This window comes from Lissotriton helveticus, chromosome 4_1, assembly GCF_964261635.1.
Source record: "Lissotriton helveticus chromosome 4_1, aLisHel1.1, whole genome shotgun sequence".
Lineage (NCBI taxonomy): Eukaryota > Metazoa > Chordata > Amphibia > Caudata > Salamandridae > Lissotriton > Lissotriton helveticus.
Genome location: NC_136063.1, coordinates 525,931,873 through 525,950,967, shown reverse-complemented (window position 1 = coordinate 525,950,967; position 19,095 = coordinate 525,931,873). Strand labels below are relative to the sequence as shown.

Sequence of the window (19,095 nt, the reverse complement as noted above, 5' to 3'; positions counted from 1 at the left end):
AGGGAGACGCCGGGACTGCTCAACGATTACCCGTCCAGTGTCTGCTGCTAGATCAGATGGAGAGACAGGCTCACATGAAAGAGAAAAGTGCAGATCTTTTTGATAAAACTAACATTTATTGTAATAATAACAATTTATTTCATGATATTGTTAGAGAGGGGCTCACCTGTCACTGTTCTGTCGCATCTGTGTCCCTGTATGGTTTGACCATAAACATGCTCATTGTGTGCTGAATACCGGGCGACCAATCACAGGTGGTTCAGTCAAATCATGCTACACTTGAAACTACATGTCCCATAATGCAATACGGAGAAGAAGAAATGGGACCTGTGAGGCTTCTTTGGTGCCAGAAATGCAGCTCAAACAAGAACCTCAAACACAGCCAAATCCATGATTTTGCACCATTTCAGCTACGAATTTCCACACCCTTTCACATGTACTCGTCCCAGGAGCAATTGGACTAACAGATTTCTTACTGACGCATTTCCGGTCACACCGGAAGTTCTGCAGTGGGAAAGCTATGTTTGGCGAGCGTTGTGATGGCGAGGGAAAGAGAGAGCCCTCGAGATCTTTGTGGGTTGATAGATGGCGATTGCTTTGTGGTTTCAGAGGCCTGCTTATCCGGACTGCTGCGGGAGGATTTTACAAATGAAATAATTGGTGATTCTGTATACTAGCACGAGGTGTCAGGTAATGATTGCGGAGCATGGTTCTTGGATTGTCTGGGTTTTTTTGGGGGGAGGGGGCAGTTTTATTTAGCTGGAACTCAACCGAAAGGTATCAGATCACTTTACAGGAGCACCAGTCGTGTTACAGGGGCATATCTTCATTTATTTTGGTATGCAAGGGGAAATAAAGTGATTTGCCCAGAATCCCACAATGTTGAGCTGGCGTGATTCGAACTCGACTCCCCAGCTCCAAAGTCGGTATCTCTGGCCCTTAAGCCACATCCTCTCCAGGTTGGCGTGTATATTCCTACGTGTCCAAGACACGATTTTTATAGCGCAAAATGTAACTTGTTATTTATAAAGGCATGCCTTCTTTGAGGTCTTACTAGCCCAGTAGTACCTTCAGCAGGAGCTGGCGTAAGTTACCTGCACGTTTGTGTAGGCAAGAGCTGTTTCCGCTTTTCTGCTAATCTAGTCTGGGTGGTCTGTGCAAAGCCGCCACTGCCGTTTGGATGTGCCCAGCGTCACCTCTGTAATGGAGGCTGAGCTCTTCGCCCCCTACGGTGTTCACAGGCAGACACACACCCAACACTGCCACGGAGCAGCACACATCACATACAACAAAGGCGTCTGCACATCAGACAACAGAGACACGCACCCACCACAGATACATCAACTACAAAGAGTACAGTTGCCAATGCATGCAGCACATTACACGGGGGCTCACACTGCAGACACATTAACATGTATTTATTATGTATAACATTCACACTACACACAAGGACAGCACAATGACACATTGTGAACACAAGATAGACGTACACAGGACAGAGACTCTGGAGCATATGGGCACAGGCACTATACAGGTGCACACACAGCAGAGGTGTAAACACACACTACACACAACACAGACACATAAGGTGGCCACAAAGAAAAGTAGTACGCACAGAAAATAGAGGTACACAGCCTAAGCAGGCATCAGCCTGCACCACATAGACGCGCGCACACACATAAATGCACTATCTAGATGCGTTCATAACAAAGATGTGAGCACCACAAACAGAGCATTGGTGCACATACAAGTAGACATGCCAACCCTCCCGATTCAGGCGTGAGACTACCGATTTGAAGGCTAGTCTCCCGCCTCCTGATTCCTACAAGCAAAAACCCGATTCCTTGGGGGTTTCAGCTGACAGGGCTTGGTATTGTGTAAAGTGCTAATTCTTCCAGCAAAGAGTGGCGATGCAGGGGCTCTCGAAGGGGTGAGAAACCAAAAAAGCGTCATTATCAAGGGAATCGTCTTTTAAAGACCTGCAAAGTATGGGGGGGGGGTTGGGGGGGGTGAAGCTGTTTCAGCCCGGGCTGCCAGGGGGGGTGGGGGTGCATGCACTGCCAACAACCTGCCAGGCCAGTGCCCAACACTTGCATCACCCTCTCTGCCTGCCATTGCGCTCCATGCTTCTGAAAGGTAAGAAAAAAACGTGCATTTGCGTTTCAAATGTCCGATCATACAGCAGCACACTTCCAAAGCCCATACATGCCAGTAACCCGATCCAAAGCCCCATTCTCCCGATTTTTTTTTTTAATCTCCCTCTTTGCTCTCCTGAAATGTTGGCATGTATGCATACAAGGACACATAAACAATGTCCAACATTGCGCACCCTCGCTCTCTCCCTCCCCCACGGGGCAGCGGGGAGCTATTATTTTGCCACATTCATGCATCATCAGCTCATAAGGTATACAGATAAATAATCACGCAGAAATGTCGGGCTTGTTTTTATCTCAGTACTCTAATGGGTACTTACAGGTTGCCCCACTGTTCTTAAACGCATCTACCCCTTCCTGTACCACCACAGCACCATCCCCACCGTTTGTTAGCACCTGTGGGAGCCTCATTTGGGTTCAAGTGCTTTTAACATAATGCCATCATGCAGTGCCAGGTGCTTCTGACAGCCTGAAGAATAGGAAACAATTCGCCATATGCAAATTTAGCAGTTTATTTCTCAACAACACCTGGTGTGTTCATCAGCACGTACTCTCTACCTGTTATCTAATTTTGGAACCTTATCTCTACCTGTATTTCCTTGCATTTAAAAGTTGTTTAAAGTGTGGAATAGATACAGAAGCGGCCTGGCTCTGCAGTACCACACATGCACACAATAGGCGAGGCTCTTGTCTCCACAAAGCACATCTATTGGCTCCAAAAGGTGGTTGTTTTTTGTAGCCACTCCTTGTGAATGTACTATCCATAAGTACGACTTATATTAGGGAAGGTATTAGGGTGGCTGTCTGGATTTTACAACTTTTGTTTCCATCCCCTTGACAATATCAATAATATCTTTGGTCGCAGGGAGTCCCGAGACGTCCCAAAGGTGATGCTGCATGTCTTCGTTGCTGTTTGGGGTTGTAAGTTCTAGGTATGCAGCAGTTATTTGGGGACTTTTAAGGGCACTTGGCTCTAGAGGTAGTTGTGGTCACTGAAATGTGTGCATAAAGTATTTAGCAGTAGGGAGCTATGTGTGCTGGGCCAAGCATCTTATGTTTTGTTCCTTTACCCGTCTCCATCTACTTCCTTAAGTGCAACTTACCCATTCATGCAAACCCAAGTGCACCCAACCCCAGTTAAATCAATCCTCAAGCACACCCAGCCTGAAAGGAACCTGACTGCAAATGCACCCAGGCTTAGCCCCTACTGAACCCATTCCTCAGTGCATCCAGTCCTGAATACCCGGAGCACAAGTGCACCCTACCCTGAATACATCCAGCTATAAGCGCACCCAACCCCAAGTGCATCCAACTCCAAGTACACCCAACCCCAAGCCATTCCACTCTACATTACTCCAATCCACTCTACGCCACTCCATTCTGTGCCACTCTATTATTTGTCACTTTACTCCACACCACACAGTGCCACTCTATGCCTCTCCACTCTACAGCACTCTCTGGAACTGTATGCCACTCCACCTTTTGCTACCCCACTCAACTCTCTGCAGCTCCTCTGTATTCCACACTGCTCTACTCTCCCCCACTCTAAGCCATGTTACTCTGCTCTACACCACCCCACATAATGCTACTCTACTCCACTACTCCTCTTTGCAAATCCTCTCTATGCCAGTCCACGCTACTGCACTCACCACTCTTTCCAGCTCCAGCAAGCGCCACTCTACAGTACTCTACCCTATTCCACTTTACACCACACCAATAGATTTTAGCCATGCTGAACAGCAGTCATGCTGTGGCCACCTCAATATCGTTTTCAGAAGCAAATATTATCCGTATGGCTTCTGAAAGCTGGGCCCGTTTCTCCTAAGCCTCTACCTGCACAGAGCGTTCGGCGGCTGCTTCTTATCATGTGATATATGGGGGTTCAGAGTTCAAGATTCCCAAATCCATGTAAGAGTACAGCTATATATATATATATCTTTGTTTTTGCATCAAACAACTTGTAGTTCAGATTCTGTAGTGGGATGAGGGGACTACAACTATAGAATGGAAAGCAGAATCTTGGATTTGATGCGCTACTCTGACCTGAACCTGTAAGTAGGGCCAGTCAACACAGAGGCCTTCTGGGGTGTTTGGTAGCATGAGTGGGGTACACCACATGGGGGGTTGGTTATAGAGGAAAACGGCCCTCCAAGACACATCACACTCCAGTGATACATATACTGTTCAGTACCAGAGGAGTATCAAAGGAGGAAGGAAGAAGATTGGAGCCTCCGGCCAGACTTGCAGTAAACTGGACTGAGACTAAGAGCACAAGAAACCTGTATTAATACAAGCAGAAGTGAGGAGCTTAAAAGGTGAGTGAGACTGATCATTTAAAACCAGGCCACCTACCCTTCTGCACTTCATTCTCTGACACTTTGTATTCCACCTCTCACTTGCATAGCTTATAAGCAGGTTTGTGTTTACCAATGTGATGTGTTTAAAAACTTTACTGAATGGTAGCACAGTTAAAAGGCATACATGGAAATTAGTTGGCAGTTTATAATTTGTAGTGAAACCTGGTTTTGATATATTCGAGGAAACAAATACAGCATTCTCTAAAATATATATATAGGCTCATTTATAGTATATAAGGTGACTTGCTTCATTTTTCACTCTTACCATATTTTTTATCTTAGACTCTGATAGTATTCCTATAATACTAATAGTTTATGTTTGAGAAACCGATTCCTGAAAAAGGAAACTGGTTAAAGGATAGATTAGGGCTAATATAAATTTTTGATGCTTACCATCTGACTTTGTTCTCTTAATCCGTATATATGTCAAATCTCCATCCACAACCACTGCTTTTTATTTTTTTACAGTATGTATACATAATGACGTGTATGATAATTCGAAGTGTTGTTATATACAGATTGGTCTGCAGCACCGGCTGAAGGATTCTAATGGGCCCTCCCCAAGTGCCCCAGTTCTGTTTAGAGCATTGCACAAGGACCAGCTAGCAACAATCATTCAGGTGAAAGTTTTTGTATTGTTTGCATAAAAATAGTAATATACATGGTATGTTTGTTTCGAGCCTTAAAACCTCTTGGCATATGTTATCCCCCTAGCAAATCAGATTGTAAAAGGATTCCATCGTTGGCATTTTGTATTTTCTCTCTCTCTTTTTCTCTCTCTCGCCCTCTCCCTCTCCCTCTCTCTCTCCCTCTCCCCCTCACTCTCTCTCTCCCTCTCTCCCAATCACTTGTTTCCAAAGTAACAAGTCTTTCCTGATCTCATGAAAAAGATTCAAATCTTAAATCTGTGTTAGAAGGAACGACAGTGATGGTACACTGTGTTCTCAGCTTTATATCAGACTATGTCTGGTAGTCCGTGTAATATAAGCTGTATGAAGGCTCCTATTTGCCATATGATACCAGTTCCAGAGCAGTTCCTTTTTTCTAAGCAGGCATGATGCAAGGACAGTTCAATATCAAATCTCACTCGGTGCTCATCTTGAAGAAGCCATATCTTGAGGCTGGGACTGTTTATCCTCTGTCTGCACAGGTGTCATCTGTTGACCTCAATTGCTGGTACTGGAAAAGCATTTTATTGGGTTTCGCTTTTCTACTTCTGTACCTTAGCCCGTCTTTCTTCTTTTATGCTATGAGCTCTATAGTTCAAAATCCAGCGAGACCGTGTCTAAAAATGCTACCTTGTAAAACGATGGCATCATATGGGGCAGGGCTAAGAGTCTCCACTTTCCTCTTCACTTGAAAACAGAACAAAAATGAAAGAGCACATTACCATATGGACATTAATATGTCGCAGTCTACCAGACAGAATCGCTGCCTGGTTTGCTAAAGACATCTTGGACATTCAGAAAGTTGACCTTGGAATGCATTCTGCCCGTTGCTTAACATTGGCTTTGTGGTTTGTAAGTCACATTTGCTGGCTTTATTTGCTTTAGACTGTCCAGCTAGAGTTTGTCCCGCCTGTAGCCCAAACCTTGTTTACTGTATTCTTCCACAAACTCGCTTCCTATACACAGGCCCTTAAATCATGTTCTTATATTGTCACATTTGCTGTGTAGTCTACAGATGTCAAATTCCATGCTGTGTCTACCAGGGAGCTTAGTGTTTATTTATTTTTTCTGTGACTTCAAAGTGAGAGGATTTATACGACAATCATCCTGGCTACTGGGGTTTCTTTGAGGAAGGCTGTATGATGTTCGTTCTTTTTTTATACACAAAAATTGAAAGGTCTGTAAATGAACTGTGCTGACGATCAAATCAACACAATGGGTGATTACATTTCCACACATTGTTTGTGTTCTGTATATGTTTATCAGTGAAACTGTATGAGAGTGCAAATGCAATGGTGATTTAAATTGAAAATGTGTTGTCTGTAATGGCAGTACTCTAACATACCATGCATTCTCCACGTTACCCCTGTCTACTCTGCACCACTCCATGCCACTGTACTCTACTCTGCACTACTTCACACTATGCCAATCCACTCCACACTGCGTCATTGCACTCTTCTCTGCATTTCTCCTCTCTACTCTATACCACTCCACTCTATGCCAATGCAGTCTACTCCATATTACTCTACTATTCACTACTGCACTCTTCGCCACTGCATTACACCCTACTCCGCGCCACTTCACTCTGTCACCCTACTCTACAACACTGCACTCTGTGCCACTGCACTCTAGGCCAAAGCACTCTACACCACTTTACTTAAAACCAAAGCACTCTCCGCCAATCTACTCCGCCCCAAATCACTCTACGTCATTGCATTCTATGCCACTCTGTTCTGCGACACTGCACTCTTCGACACTCTGTTCCACTCTGCATCACTGCACTTTGAGCCACTTTGTTCTACTCTGCACAACTGTATTCTACTCCACTGCTCTATGTGCCAATGCACTCCACACCACTATAATATACACCACTGCACTAAACAACAGTATGCTCTGCAACACTGCACTCTCTGCTACTCTGCTCCACTTCACTCTACTCCAGTCCACTCTATCCTCCACTGCACTCTACACCACTTCACTCTACTCTGAAACAGTCTACTCTGCCACTGCTGTCTACGGCACTCTATTCCACTGTTCGCCACTCCACTACACTCTATGCCAGTGTACTCTACACCACTGTACTCAAGCGCAATGCACTCTATGCCACTGCACTCTGCGGCACTCAACTCCACTGCACTCAACCTTATGCCACTCTACTCTAAACAAAGGCATTCTACGCCAATTAACTCTACACAACTTTACTCAAAACCAATGCACCCTCAGCCAGTATCTATGTACTTTAAACCACTGCACTCTACACCTCTGCATTCTACATCATTCTATTCAGTCAGTGCTCCTTACACCCCTGCGTCTATGCCAACTACTTTGAACTACTGCACTTTACGCCACTATATTCTACAACATTCTACTCTGTCACTGCACTCATACCCTCCTATTCTACTCTGCACTACTGTACTCTACATAACTGCTCTCTGCACCACTCTAAGATCTTGTACTCTATGAACCTCTACTCTGGAACTTGACTCTGCATGACTGCACTCTACACCACTGCACTCCACTGTGCACCACTCAGCTCTATGCCACTTCAATCATCGCCACTCTACTCCATTTTGAATCACTCCACTCTATGCCATTGCATTATACGCCACTGCAATTTTCTCTGCACCGCTCTATTCTATGCCACTGCACTCTACACTACGGTAATGCACTCTACGCAGTCTATGCCAATCTACTCTGTATCACTTTAGTTCACTCCATGCCACTCTCAGACACTCCACTCTGTGATGTTCTACCTCATTACACTCTGCACCACTGACACTCTACTATATGCTACTCCACAGCACTCTTCTCAGTGTAATTCTATGACACTCTAAGCAATTTCATCTTTGCCAGTTTACTCCCCTCTATTCTATTACAATCGACTCCACTCGATGAAACTCTACTCGTCTGTATGCCACTCTACTCTACAACACTCTACTCCACTCTATACAATACACTCTATGCCGCTCCACACTTCTCTACATGACTCCACGACACTCTATGCCACTCTACTCTATGAAACTCTACTGTGCTCTGACACTGTGTTCAACTCAACTATACCCCCATCCACTCTACGACACTCCACAACACTGAACTCTACTCCACTCCTCTCCATGACACTTAACTCTTCTCTACGCCACTCCATAACACTCTACTCCACTGCACTTTACGACACTCCATTCCAACCCCCTCTCTTTTTTTTTTGCAGAGTTTTATATAGCGTGAACTAGACCCGAACCGAATCATGTATCAGAGCGCATTCCATATTACCAGTTACGTTACATGGGACACACATTCATTTTTTTAGGCACGAGGAGATTAAGTGATTTGCCCAGAATCACAGGAGGTTTTGGCGTCGTTACCACGACTTGAACCCACATCCCCAGGTCCGAGGTCGAGCGCCCTAGCCGTTAGGCCAACTCCTCCCCCAACTCCTCTCCTTTACTCTACTAACCTTTAGCCTTGCCGAACATCAGCCAGCCTGGTGTTCAACATTGCTAAAACATATTGGAAACGTCAATAGCTCTTGCATAGGAGAGACTTATTGGCTTTGCCAGTGTTTGTGCAGCAACTGCCATGTTATGGCCTATCACTCGTTTAGTTCAGAGGGAGATATTTTCTTTTGTTACTTATAATCCTATAAATGACTTAATTGTGCAAGTGCTCCTTTTGCACCAACAGTTCACTCATGAACCCAAAATCCTATACTATCTTATCATCTAGCTGTAAATACATTTGTTGAATTTTTTTTGTAGGCAGTGTATCTAATCGAAGCAAGTTACTTATCTATGCTTTTGTTATCAATTTTCAGAGTTTATGAAACCTGCGTACAAGGCCCAACAGCTGGCAATCTCCAAACAACAGATCTATGAATAAAAAGCTTGCTATAAAAATGCTATCGGAGGCTAACTACAGAAAATGTTGAACCTGAAAACTTATGGCAATGTTGCTTGTTTTCACTGACTACTTTTATTTTTGCATATATTTAATATTCTTTGCATGGTGTCCTGGATTCCTATGGGGTCAAGCATCTGTTTTAACTTAAATAAAATTAAGTGTCAATACGTCATTCGAGTCCATTTTATTTCAAGCAGCATGTCACTAAGTTAAAAAACCACATAGTATATTAAACTGTACCTTAAATTCAAGACCCTATTGGTATAGATGAATGCCGCAAGACGCAAGGCTGCTTTTAAATACAAACTATGACATTTTCCTGGCATCTACTTTTCACACATGTTCATATCACTGTCCACCTTTTACGATGAAGATGCACAAAATCATATGCCAAAGAAAAAGCTTTGATTGATCTGATTACTGGTTATTTTTTAAATCGCTGTATTGTACAAATAATGAACATTTGTTACAACCAAACACAATTGATGGTTTTAAAAGGCGGTGGTGCTTCTCCAAGTTAATACTTACAAGTTTGTTTTTGTAAATTCCTCCTGATGGACCCTGGATGGGCAAGGTGTCAATCGTAGAAAGTACTCCTGTCAGAGAACCCTCAAGGTGATCCAAACCTAACTTAATATTAAAGTCACTTGGAAACAATCTGCAACTATCCATTCCTTTTCATGGAATCATTGAGATTCATCACACAGTTGTCATTAAATCATTCAAAAGTATTCCATAATATTTTGGAAGATGGTAGAACATAACAATAAAGTGACCAAGGGCATTCTAAAGTTGATATAAAGAATATAGACTAGTTCACAATCATTTTAAGTTATCTAAATGTAATACTCTAGTAATACACAGCCATCCTGAAGTTGTTCCGAATCATCCTTGTGTAATTAAGACTCATCCTGAAGTTGCTGAGGAATCATTCCAATGTAATTAAGACTCATTCTGACGTTGTCCTGAAATCATCCACGAGTAATTCACACTCATCCTGAAGTTGTCAATTAGTATTCCTTGAGTAGTAAATGATCATCACGCATTTTTAATTAAAGTAATCAGGAAACCATCCTAGAGTAGTTTTTGTGATGACTCTATCGAGTCATCTCATTAAAATATTTTCCCTTGTGGGCATACTTCAGGATGGCCTGGGATGACTTCCCCCAGATAATTGCAGGAATAGCCTGGCTGAAGTCATCAAATGACTTCAGAATCACTCCAGGATGATCTTCCCTTCTGACTTGGGAATATAGGGTGGCAAAAATAGCAAATCGATATTTTGTTGCATTTGTAATCTGAGTTAGAGAATGCATTTCGTATATGCCGTACGGGCCATTTTTCACTCGCAAAGCCATTTGTGACTAACAAATTGGTCGTACACCTGGCCCAAAATGTTTTTCTCTGGTCGGAAATGGTTTGCAAGCTGAAAAAGCATTGTTCACCTGGCCCTAAATGACCCCCAAGACTTTGATGCATTCAAACGGCCTGCTTTTATGTGGTGAATAGGTACAACAGGAAGACATCTCTATCCAGAGCATCTCAATGGCACGGCAAAGCATGCTGGGAACTTTTCATGACTGCCACGCTGCAAGTGTTAATTGCGCTGCAGTCATGCTGGATCAACTAATTGAAGCACATTAATGCGAAAGAATTGGGCCATTTGACATAGAGAGGCTTATTTACAAGCCCCTTGTGCCGCCACCGAGTCACTATTAATATGGGAAAAAGTGAGGTACCGACGGCGCAAAGGGCTTGTAAATAAGCCCCATAATGTGAAGGTCACATTCGACTACATAGCGAAGAAGCTGCAGTCTCTTGCCCAGAGTTCTGCTACAAATGCATATCTTCTAGGTGCAGCACATGTGATGTTTGTGTGTGTGTGTGTGTGTGTGTGTGTTTTAGCAAAGAAAAGGGACTTTGCATATACTTTCTTATCTATACAATACATTTCGAAACACAGCCTATACAAAGGTTGAGACATACATGATCACTGTTGAGCAAACTGAGTAATTATTCCAGTGATTACGTGGTGACCGTACATCTTTTCTTTCAAATTTGCATAGACACTGTGCATTATACATAACAAGACACAAATACCCATTAAATTAGATAATTACTAAGAGCAAGAAAACTCAAAACAGATGTTTTTCCAGCTTAGTCTCAAAATAGAGACGAGAGACATGCATTCTGTCAGGTAATTAAGACTAAGGATTTTACAAATCCTCAGGCTATATCGAGTTTAATTACGTTTTTAGCTGCTTATGGAACAGCAATATATTTAAGAACACTTGAATTGTTTCAATTCCTGTTGTCTTTTTCCTTTGCTTGGAAGTTTGGCATGTTAAAAAAGAGCAACAAGATGTTTTTGAAATGGCGGTACACAGACCACATCTTTCAATGTATAACGTTTCTGTGCACTTACCCTGTGGTTTACTACATAATAAGCAAAAACAAACATTTAATGTGAAATGTGACATTTGTGAAAGCTAAGTGACAAAACTGGATTATGTAGTGCGGGGCAACCTCTACTGGTGTAAGGGGAGGGCAAAAACGTTTGGTGGCTGGTCTGTAATATTTGACATATGAATGTCACTTGAAGCATTCTTATGCCCAATCCTTAATATCTAACCAACAGGTTCTGGGCGTGATATAGGGATGCAATATGAGTGACTGGTTCGCAAAAAACAATGCAAGTGTCATGCTTCTGGAATGACGTTTTGTCATTCGTCAGATGTTTTAATTGCAGCATTGTTAACATGAAAGCTAGTCTGTCCAAGTCAGGCAGTCTATTTCATGAAGACTAAAAGATTCAGAGAGTCTGTTATTTTTAATATTTGCTATTACAACGCTTTATTACATGGTTCACTTTGTGCATTCTTTCAAGTGTCCACAATAAACACAGTTCACTTCAATTTATAGATATAGACATACAGAGAGATTACCAAATAACAATAAAATACTTTTGTTTTCCGCATTTGACATTTAATAATTACAAATTAAAACAATTAGTAAGAACATGTAAAAATACAGGGACATACTTGCTCATTAGCTGGAGACATCATAAACGTATGGACATCATCTGTTAAATTAATATCATACTTCAAAATCATAGGTCATATACGCTTTATGACGTGTAACCTTAGTGCAATGATTTTCAGCATTCGACTCCAAGATATTAATAAGAATATTACTCTTCAAGTTTTATGTTCTAGGGATAATTCGAAATATTTCTGCCTTCTATGGACTACGGTGGTGATCAATATGAATTTAGACAGTTTTACAATTTAACAATATTTCCAATTACCTTTATTTCAGGCTCGAATTCAGCTGACCAAAAGACAAGGATTAAAAACTTAAGAAGGATATTTCAAAGAGAGGAAAAGCATATGGCTCTTAATAAATGAACTATGATGATATTTGTGGCAATTTCCTCTCAATGACAATAGCCACACCAGATTAGCACTGATAGGGCTAACGCAAATATGCTTGAAAATGCAAGGTATACGTGTAGTGCTTGGATTGGATTTGAAGGCCTTATCAAGCACATTTTGCAATACATTTGTCCCTCTAACTTATTTACAAGGAATCAGAGATGTATTAAGCATGGACATTAACAAGAGACAAACCTGATTGAAATATCATTGAAATTACTATATGGGGTAAACCAAGAACCAATTCAAATGGGCATGCCCACTTGAGCGTTATTATTTTAAAAAGCCCTCCATCTTTTATAAATTATAAGTCAAGATTGCAATATATTTTTAGAGAAAGAGGAGCAGTGAAATGAGATTAAGAAATAATATTTTTAAATGGAGTTTAACATTGGTAGTATATTTTCACTCTCTATGTTGAACAGGTCCCAAATGGTAAAATGTAAATATTGTGGTGCAAAAATAAATATGGCACACTCCATGATCCAGACTCGCTTGTCAAGTTGAAATGCATTAGATCAAATCCCTTAAAATGCAAAGGTATTCTTAGAGTGTGTGATTGACATTGTGGAGCTACAACTGGCTTTTGACATATAATAGGTGTGTGGGGGGTTTCCATCCAGTGACACACATTCCATTTAGGTCGAGGTAAGTTGCCCTCAGGAGTTACAAAGTTGCCTTCAGTGTCAGTGTGTTAGGAGCCCCCTTGTCTCCATTTAACACCATTACCACCATTTGCCATCTCCCTATTTAAAAAAAGGTGCTGACACCTTGAAAGGGCTGTACATTTGCAGTCTATTACTCCATGTTGGCAACATAGAATATTATTAGAAATGTGTATATATATGGTGTTGGATTGGAGTTGCTAGCCAGCACGCTCATTCAGCCCCATTTTCAAGAATGCTGTCAGTGTTGCATCTTGGGACATGTAGGCGGCATGACATCGAGGGCGCCACAAATACCGCAGGTGTTGGAACTTCTTCACTTGGGGGCGGAGCGGCTTACCAGTAATGAGAAGAGGGTGGGATATTTATATCCGGACATACTTTCCCTCATCTCATTTGCACTACGGGCGCTGAAGAGGCAGGAGCCGAAATGCATACGCCTGGTTATCTGTGCAGTTCTCCTGTGTCCACGCTGCAAATAAAAGACCCCCTTGCATCCTCATTTGGGCCTCATCTCTTTTCTTCGGGAGGAGCTGTTTGTGATATATATATATATATATATATATATATATATATATATATATATATATAAATAAATATCCTAGTGGCAGTCTATATTTCACACCGCTGTGGATCCATTGTGGATCTGTGACAGATCCATGGATCTGCATGCTCAACCATACATTGTGATTGGCTGTCCGCACCATGTATGACAAGTTGAGGCTGTCATCTTATGATGCTAGGACTCTACAAGCTATAAGGGGAAAGGTAGGGGCACTCTCACCCCCTGGGTATTGTGATAGGGTCCCCACAAGGAATCCCCGGGGTTACATTTTTTTTTTGCAGTTTACTTTGACCCGTGGATCCACCATGGCATCCACTGTGACACCACTTGGGTAACTATAACTCAAGTCCTTGCCATAGACTGCTTCTACCCTCACATATTATATCCCTGTGACAAGTTCAATGACTGCACTGATAATATTCCTAATGACGTCTGAAATTACATCATTCATAACACTATGTATGACGGGGGTGCGAGTTATAGTTATTTTAGGGTATGAGTTCCAGTTACTTGAGATAACTATACTGGTGTATTTCTGTGGTTTTGTTAGTTTAAAACAGTATGTTTTCAATAACATTTTCACTGAACTATAACATCTATATAGCCTTTGATTTTTTGAAGGGAAGATTTGCTCAATCTTAGCAGTCTTCTCTTGAGTAGACAGCCAACATTGGCCGTGGCAGCAGTGGTACAGCTGCATCAGACGAGTAGAGGCCAATAAACTAATAACATGCAAGTTGACTGATTGTTACATATTTTGATATATGATATTCTGAGAAACAACCATAAGATATTGGTCAGCATCTTGTTCATAACTGGATGGCTTTATTGTCAGGACATGGGGTTCGTCTGTACAATGGGCCTTACATGAATAGGCTACTTTCAGACCTTTCTTTACTGACAGTCACTTCAATGCCCTGTTACTCATAGGGGCATATTATCAAGGCTTTAAAAGCCAAGAAAGCGGAGATAAAATGATCTCCCTATCAGCAACAGGGTGCTAATACGCAAATTCGCATGTTAGCACCCTTTTTCTCTTCGCTTCCCCTTGCATCTCTAATGAGATGCAAAGGGGGCGTTCCAGAGAAAAATAATAGGAGAAATGTTGTTAAGTGACATTTCTCCTATTATCAAGGATTTCGCTAACCCTGTTAGTGATAAAAAAAGCAGCTCTAACCGCGGTTAGCACTGCTTATTTTACACCTGGGGGCATATTATCAACACAGGCGATAAAATTATCGCTGATTTATCGGCAGAAAACTGCCGCAAAAGCGGCTTTAGCGGAAGTTTTCTGCCGCAAAAGCGGCTTTAGCGGCAGTTTTCTGGCGATAAAGCAGCGATAATTTTATCGCCTGTGTTGATAATATGCCCCCTGGTATTTTCCTGACTTAGCCATGATATCCTATGGAAGGTGGATATCATGGCAAAGTTTGTGAGCCCCTATCATCAAGCTAACGCCAAACTTCGAGAGATTATCGTTGGTTTTCCAGCGATAATCTCTCATTTGGCAGTTAGCACGAGGATTTTTATCACTTCTGAGATAAACCTTGCTAATAGCAAGTTATCTCCGCGATAATTTCCGGCGATGCTTAGCGTTAAAAAATTAGTTTCTAAGCCTCGTTAGCGATAAATATCGCTAATCGTTGGTAATATGCCCCATAGTTCTTGTGTTATTCTCTGGTTTTGGCATCTCTTCCAGTATTACCCATGCCAAGCTGCTTTCAGTGTACACATGAGGATGACGAAATTCCTCAGAGAACCAGTTTGATACATACTCAGCCTGTACCACTAAGTAATGCATTTCAAAATATGTACCTTATGGTCCATCCTTTTCATAAAGGCACTCCTGAGTCTCTCACTTTGCCCTAGGTTTATTTATTTGTCATATATTTAAAATATGTATTTAGTGCTCTAGAACTAAACTGATATTATGTCACTTTTCATAGAACTATTTCGGCGGGTAATTGGGTACTTGGAGATAGATCAAGGGAATGACAGAGCATTCAAGAATAAAAATTCAGAGTGATCATGATGAAAGGACCAAGGCAGGACAGCCTAGTTTGACCTGTGTCCCAGACCAACTGGTGGCAGGCAGTTACCAACCTAATGGCAAAATTTTCTAAATGTTATAAGGGAGCATTAATAAAGAAAAAAAGTGTCCTAGGTAGCCACTCTGTAGTTATAGTTAGGATTCACAGCTATAGGAATTCCTCAGATGTCTGCTTGCTAATAACTTTGCCACCTTTGATCAACCTCCATGAAACCTTGCAGACCTATTTCTTTTTCTATATTGTCTGATAATACAAAGTTTTGTGGCGATTAGTTAAGGCAGTGAGGAGAAAAAAGGAGTGTCCCAAAACACATTTTTCCACCAGTGCATCTCCCATCAAATTTTTACCCAGACATAGCACCAAAACTCTGAACTGATGTTAATGATATCTGGCATTTATGTAGATTATGGTGTGAAAATGATACTTTTTGTTAGTGTAATGTAAATTGGTGCAGTATTTTAAAAGTTATAAGGGATAAAAACGTAGATATAAATATTGGGACGGGCTATACCACAGTTAATTTCCTGGTGTAAAGTGGTGCATGGTGATGACAAAACACTATATTACTGCCCTTATAAAATAAAAAGGTAGCCATCTTGTTGTGGCCATACTTAGGGCTCTATGAAGAGTCTGGCAATCCACGGTCAGGAGGCCGCAATATGTTTGATGCGTATTATGAGATTTCTCTGGTAAACCCACTATGAAAACTGTGGTAGAGAGGAAACAAAAGGGGCCCTACAGGGTCCCCTGATGCCTCACATCATGGGGATGCACACAGGGGTAAAACATCTGCCACCCTATGTGCATGCACCCCAGTTACTTCACAGCATGGACTTCCATGCCTTGCAGGAACTGTTTTTGGCTTTCCCATTGCAGTGCCCATTTTCAGGGCACCACCGTGGGAACATAAAAAAAGACCGCCAAACACCAGAAATACTCGTAATGTGGTGGGCAGCCAGACAGCAGGTTTGGTGTTGCGGCGACAGGGCAAACTCTGCGCAGCACCGCCAAACTCGTGATAAGGCCCTTAGTGCTTGTTCTGGGTTTCAAGGGGAGATCTAGGTTAGTAGTGTTTTAAAAATGTATATAAACACATGAGGCACTTTGTCAAAGTTAGTAGACTAATGGAAACTTGTTTCTAGTGTTCTATATGTTTTAAAAAAGTTAGTAGACTAAGGGAAAAGTGTTCCTAGTGTTCTATATGTTTCTAAAAAGATTACGGGGTACTGCAGTACTGCAGCGAAACTATCTACATAGTACAGTGGTACCTAAGAAAAAAATACATATACACTGCACTGTATGCTACTGCACTGTACGCCACTGCACTCTACATCATTGCACTCTACACCACTGGACTCTATGCCATTGCACTGTATGCTGCTGTATTCTAAGCCATTGCACTCTGTCACTGCATGTTATTCTACACCACTGCACTCCACAGTACACCACTTTACTCAACTCTGCACCATGCAGTCTATGCCACTGCACTCTATGCTACCGCAGTCTGCTCCACTCTACACAGCATCATTCCACTCTATGCCACTGCACTCTACAACAGTGCAGTCTATGCCATTGCACTATACTCTAGGTAATTGCACTCTCTGCCACTCTACTCTACTCTACACTACTCTGCTATAGGCGACTGTACTCTATGCCACTGCACTGTACGCTACTCCAAGGTATGTCATGCCACTCCACTCCCCTCCACTCCACAAAACCACTCAACACCATGCTACCCCACTCCACTTTACATTATACCACTCTACTCTATGCCACTCTACACTCTGCCACATCTAGCCACTCTACTCCACTCCACTTACTGTCACTCTACTCCACTCTGCCCTACTCCACTGTACGTACGCCACTCCACACCACTGTTTGCAACTGCACTCAACGCTACTGCAGTGTAAGTCCCTGTACTCTAATCTACACCACTCTATTCTACTCTATTGTACTCTATGCCACTCTACTCTACTCTGTACAACTGTACTGTACGCCACTCAACTCTATGTCACTCTATTCTACTCTGCACCACTTTACTCTTTGTCACTGTATTCTACTCCACTCCAAGCTACTCTACTCCACCCCACTCTACTCTATGCCACTGCACACCACTGTATGCAACTGCACTATATGCCACAGCTCTCTACGCCAGCCTACTCTAGTCTGCACCACTCTACTCTCTTCTAGTGCACTTTATGCCACTCTGCTGTACTCTGCACCACTTCACTGTATGCCTCTTAACTCTAGATCTCTGTACTCTATGCTACTGCACTCTTCACCACCCTACTCTATACTATTGAGCTGTATGCCGGCGCTCTGTTCTACGGTACAAAAGGGGGTGTAATGGACGGAGCATCTGAACCAATCAAACACTCACACCCAGTCAAAAGATCTGGGTTTAATCCATCACCGTTCTTTAGCCCACTCTGCCACCTCAGTTCAGACATGGCTTCAGTGAAAAGACTGAAACTAACAGAACCCCCAGACGCTGTATACGGAGGAGCAGGGAGGCCAGCTTCTTTTATCGAGATGTTTTATACACTGTGATGACCAGAATTAGCCGACGAAACGCATCTAGCACGCAGCTACAGCGATCGCATAAGCAGCAACATTGTGTACGCATACCTACTGGTGGCCCCTCCGATACAGTGATAAACTATCAGATCTTATTACTAAGATAAAGACAGACATCACCACATCCCGAACTAATGGGACTTCAGTATCCTTGAGTGTGGACCCTAAACAGGACACCTCTATTGTGGTTTTAATAAATTATACCTCAGACTGAATAGCTGAGATAAACACCACAACGAATTTTCTGAGAAACTGACCTGAGGAAGGTTTTTTAACCGAAATGCCGCGTTGACTCATGTTCTCACGAACATTTTTAATAATTTTCCTTTGTACAACATGATGTATTTTTAATTTGTATGAACCTTTTAGAAATGTGTAATAAACTTATGTACACCGCCTAATACTAGTGCTTTGTTTTTTCATGTCACACAACATTTTTTAACTTTTTTCATACTGTCATTCTCATAATTGATACTATTGTTTGTTGTTGTTCAAATTTGACCAGTGTTAAGTACATTATTTGTTGTGATACTTGGTGGTTGCGTCCAGTAATTGAACTCGTGCAGTAGGTACCCAATACCCAGCAGGGATTTCCCCCACGGGCATCCTTTACATTTGGGACACTGCGAATATTTTTCTGTTATTTCCCCTGGTCCCAGACCGTACCTCAGGGGGCCTCCTATATCTTTTGATACTGTGCTCTACTTGACTTCACCTAACACCGCTGT

The 19,095-nt window shown here is 42.2% G+C and overlaps 1 long non-coding RNA gene across 1 annotated transcript; it reads left to right on the top strand.

The window, feature by feature from the left end:
• Positions 1 to 519: 519 nt before the first annotated feature.
• LOC144827229 (uncharacterized) lies at positions 520 to 9,175 on the top strand. Its single transcript, XR_013610090.1, has 3 exons — positions 520 to 690; positions 4,979 to 5,130; positions 8,990 to 9,175. It is a non-coding gene; the product is annotated as an uncharacterized LOC144827229 (long non-coding RNA).
• Positions 9,176 to 19,095: the final 9,920 nt, after the last annotated feature.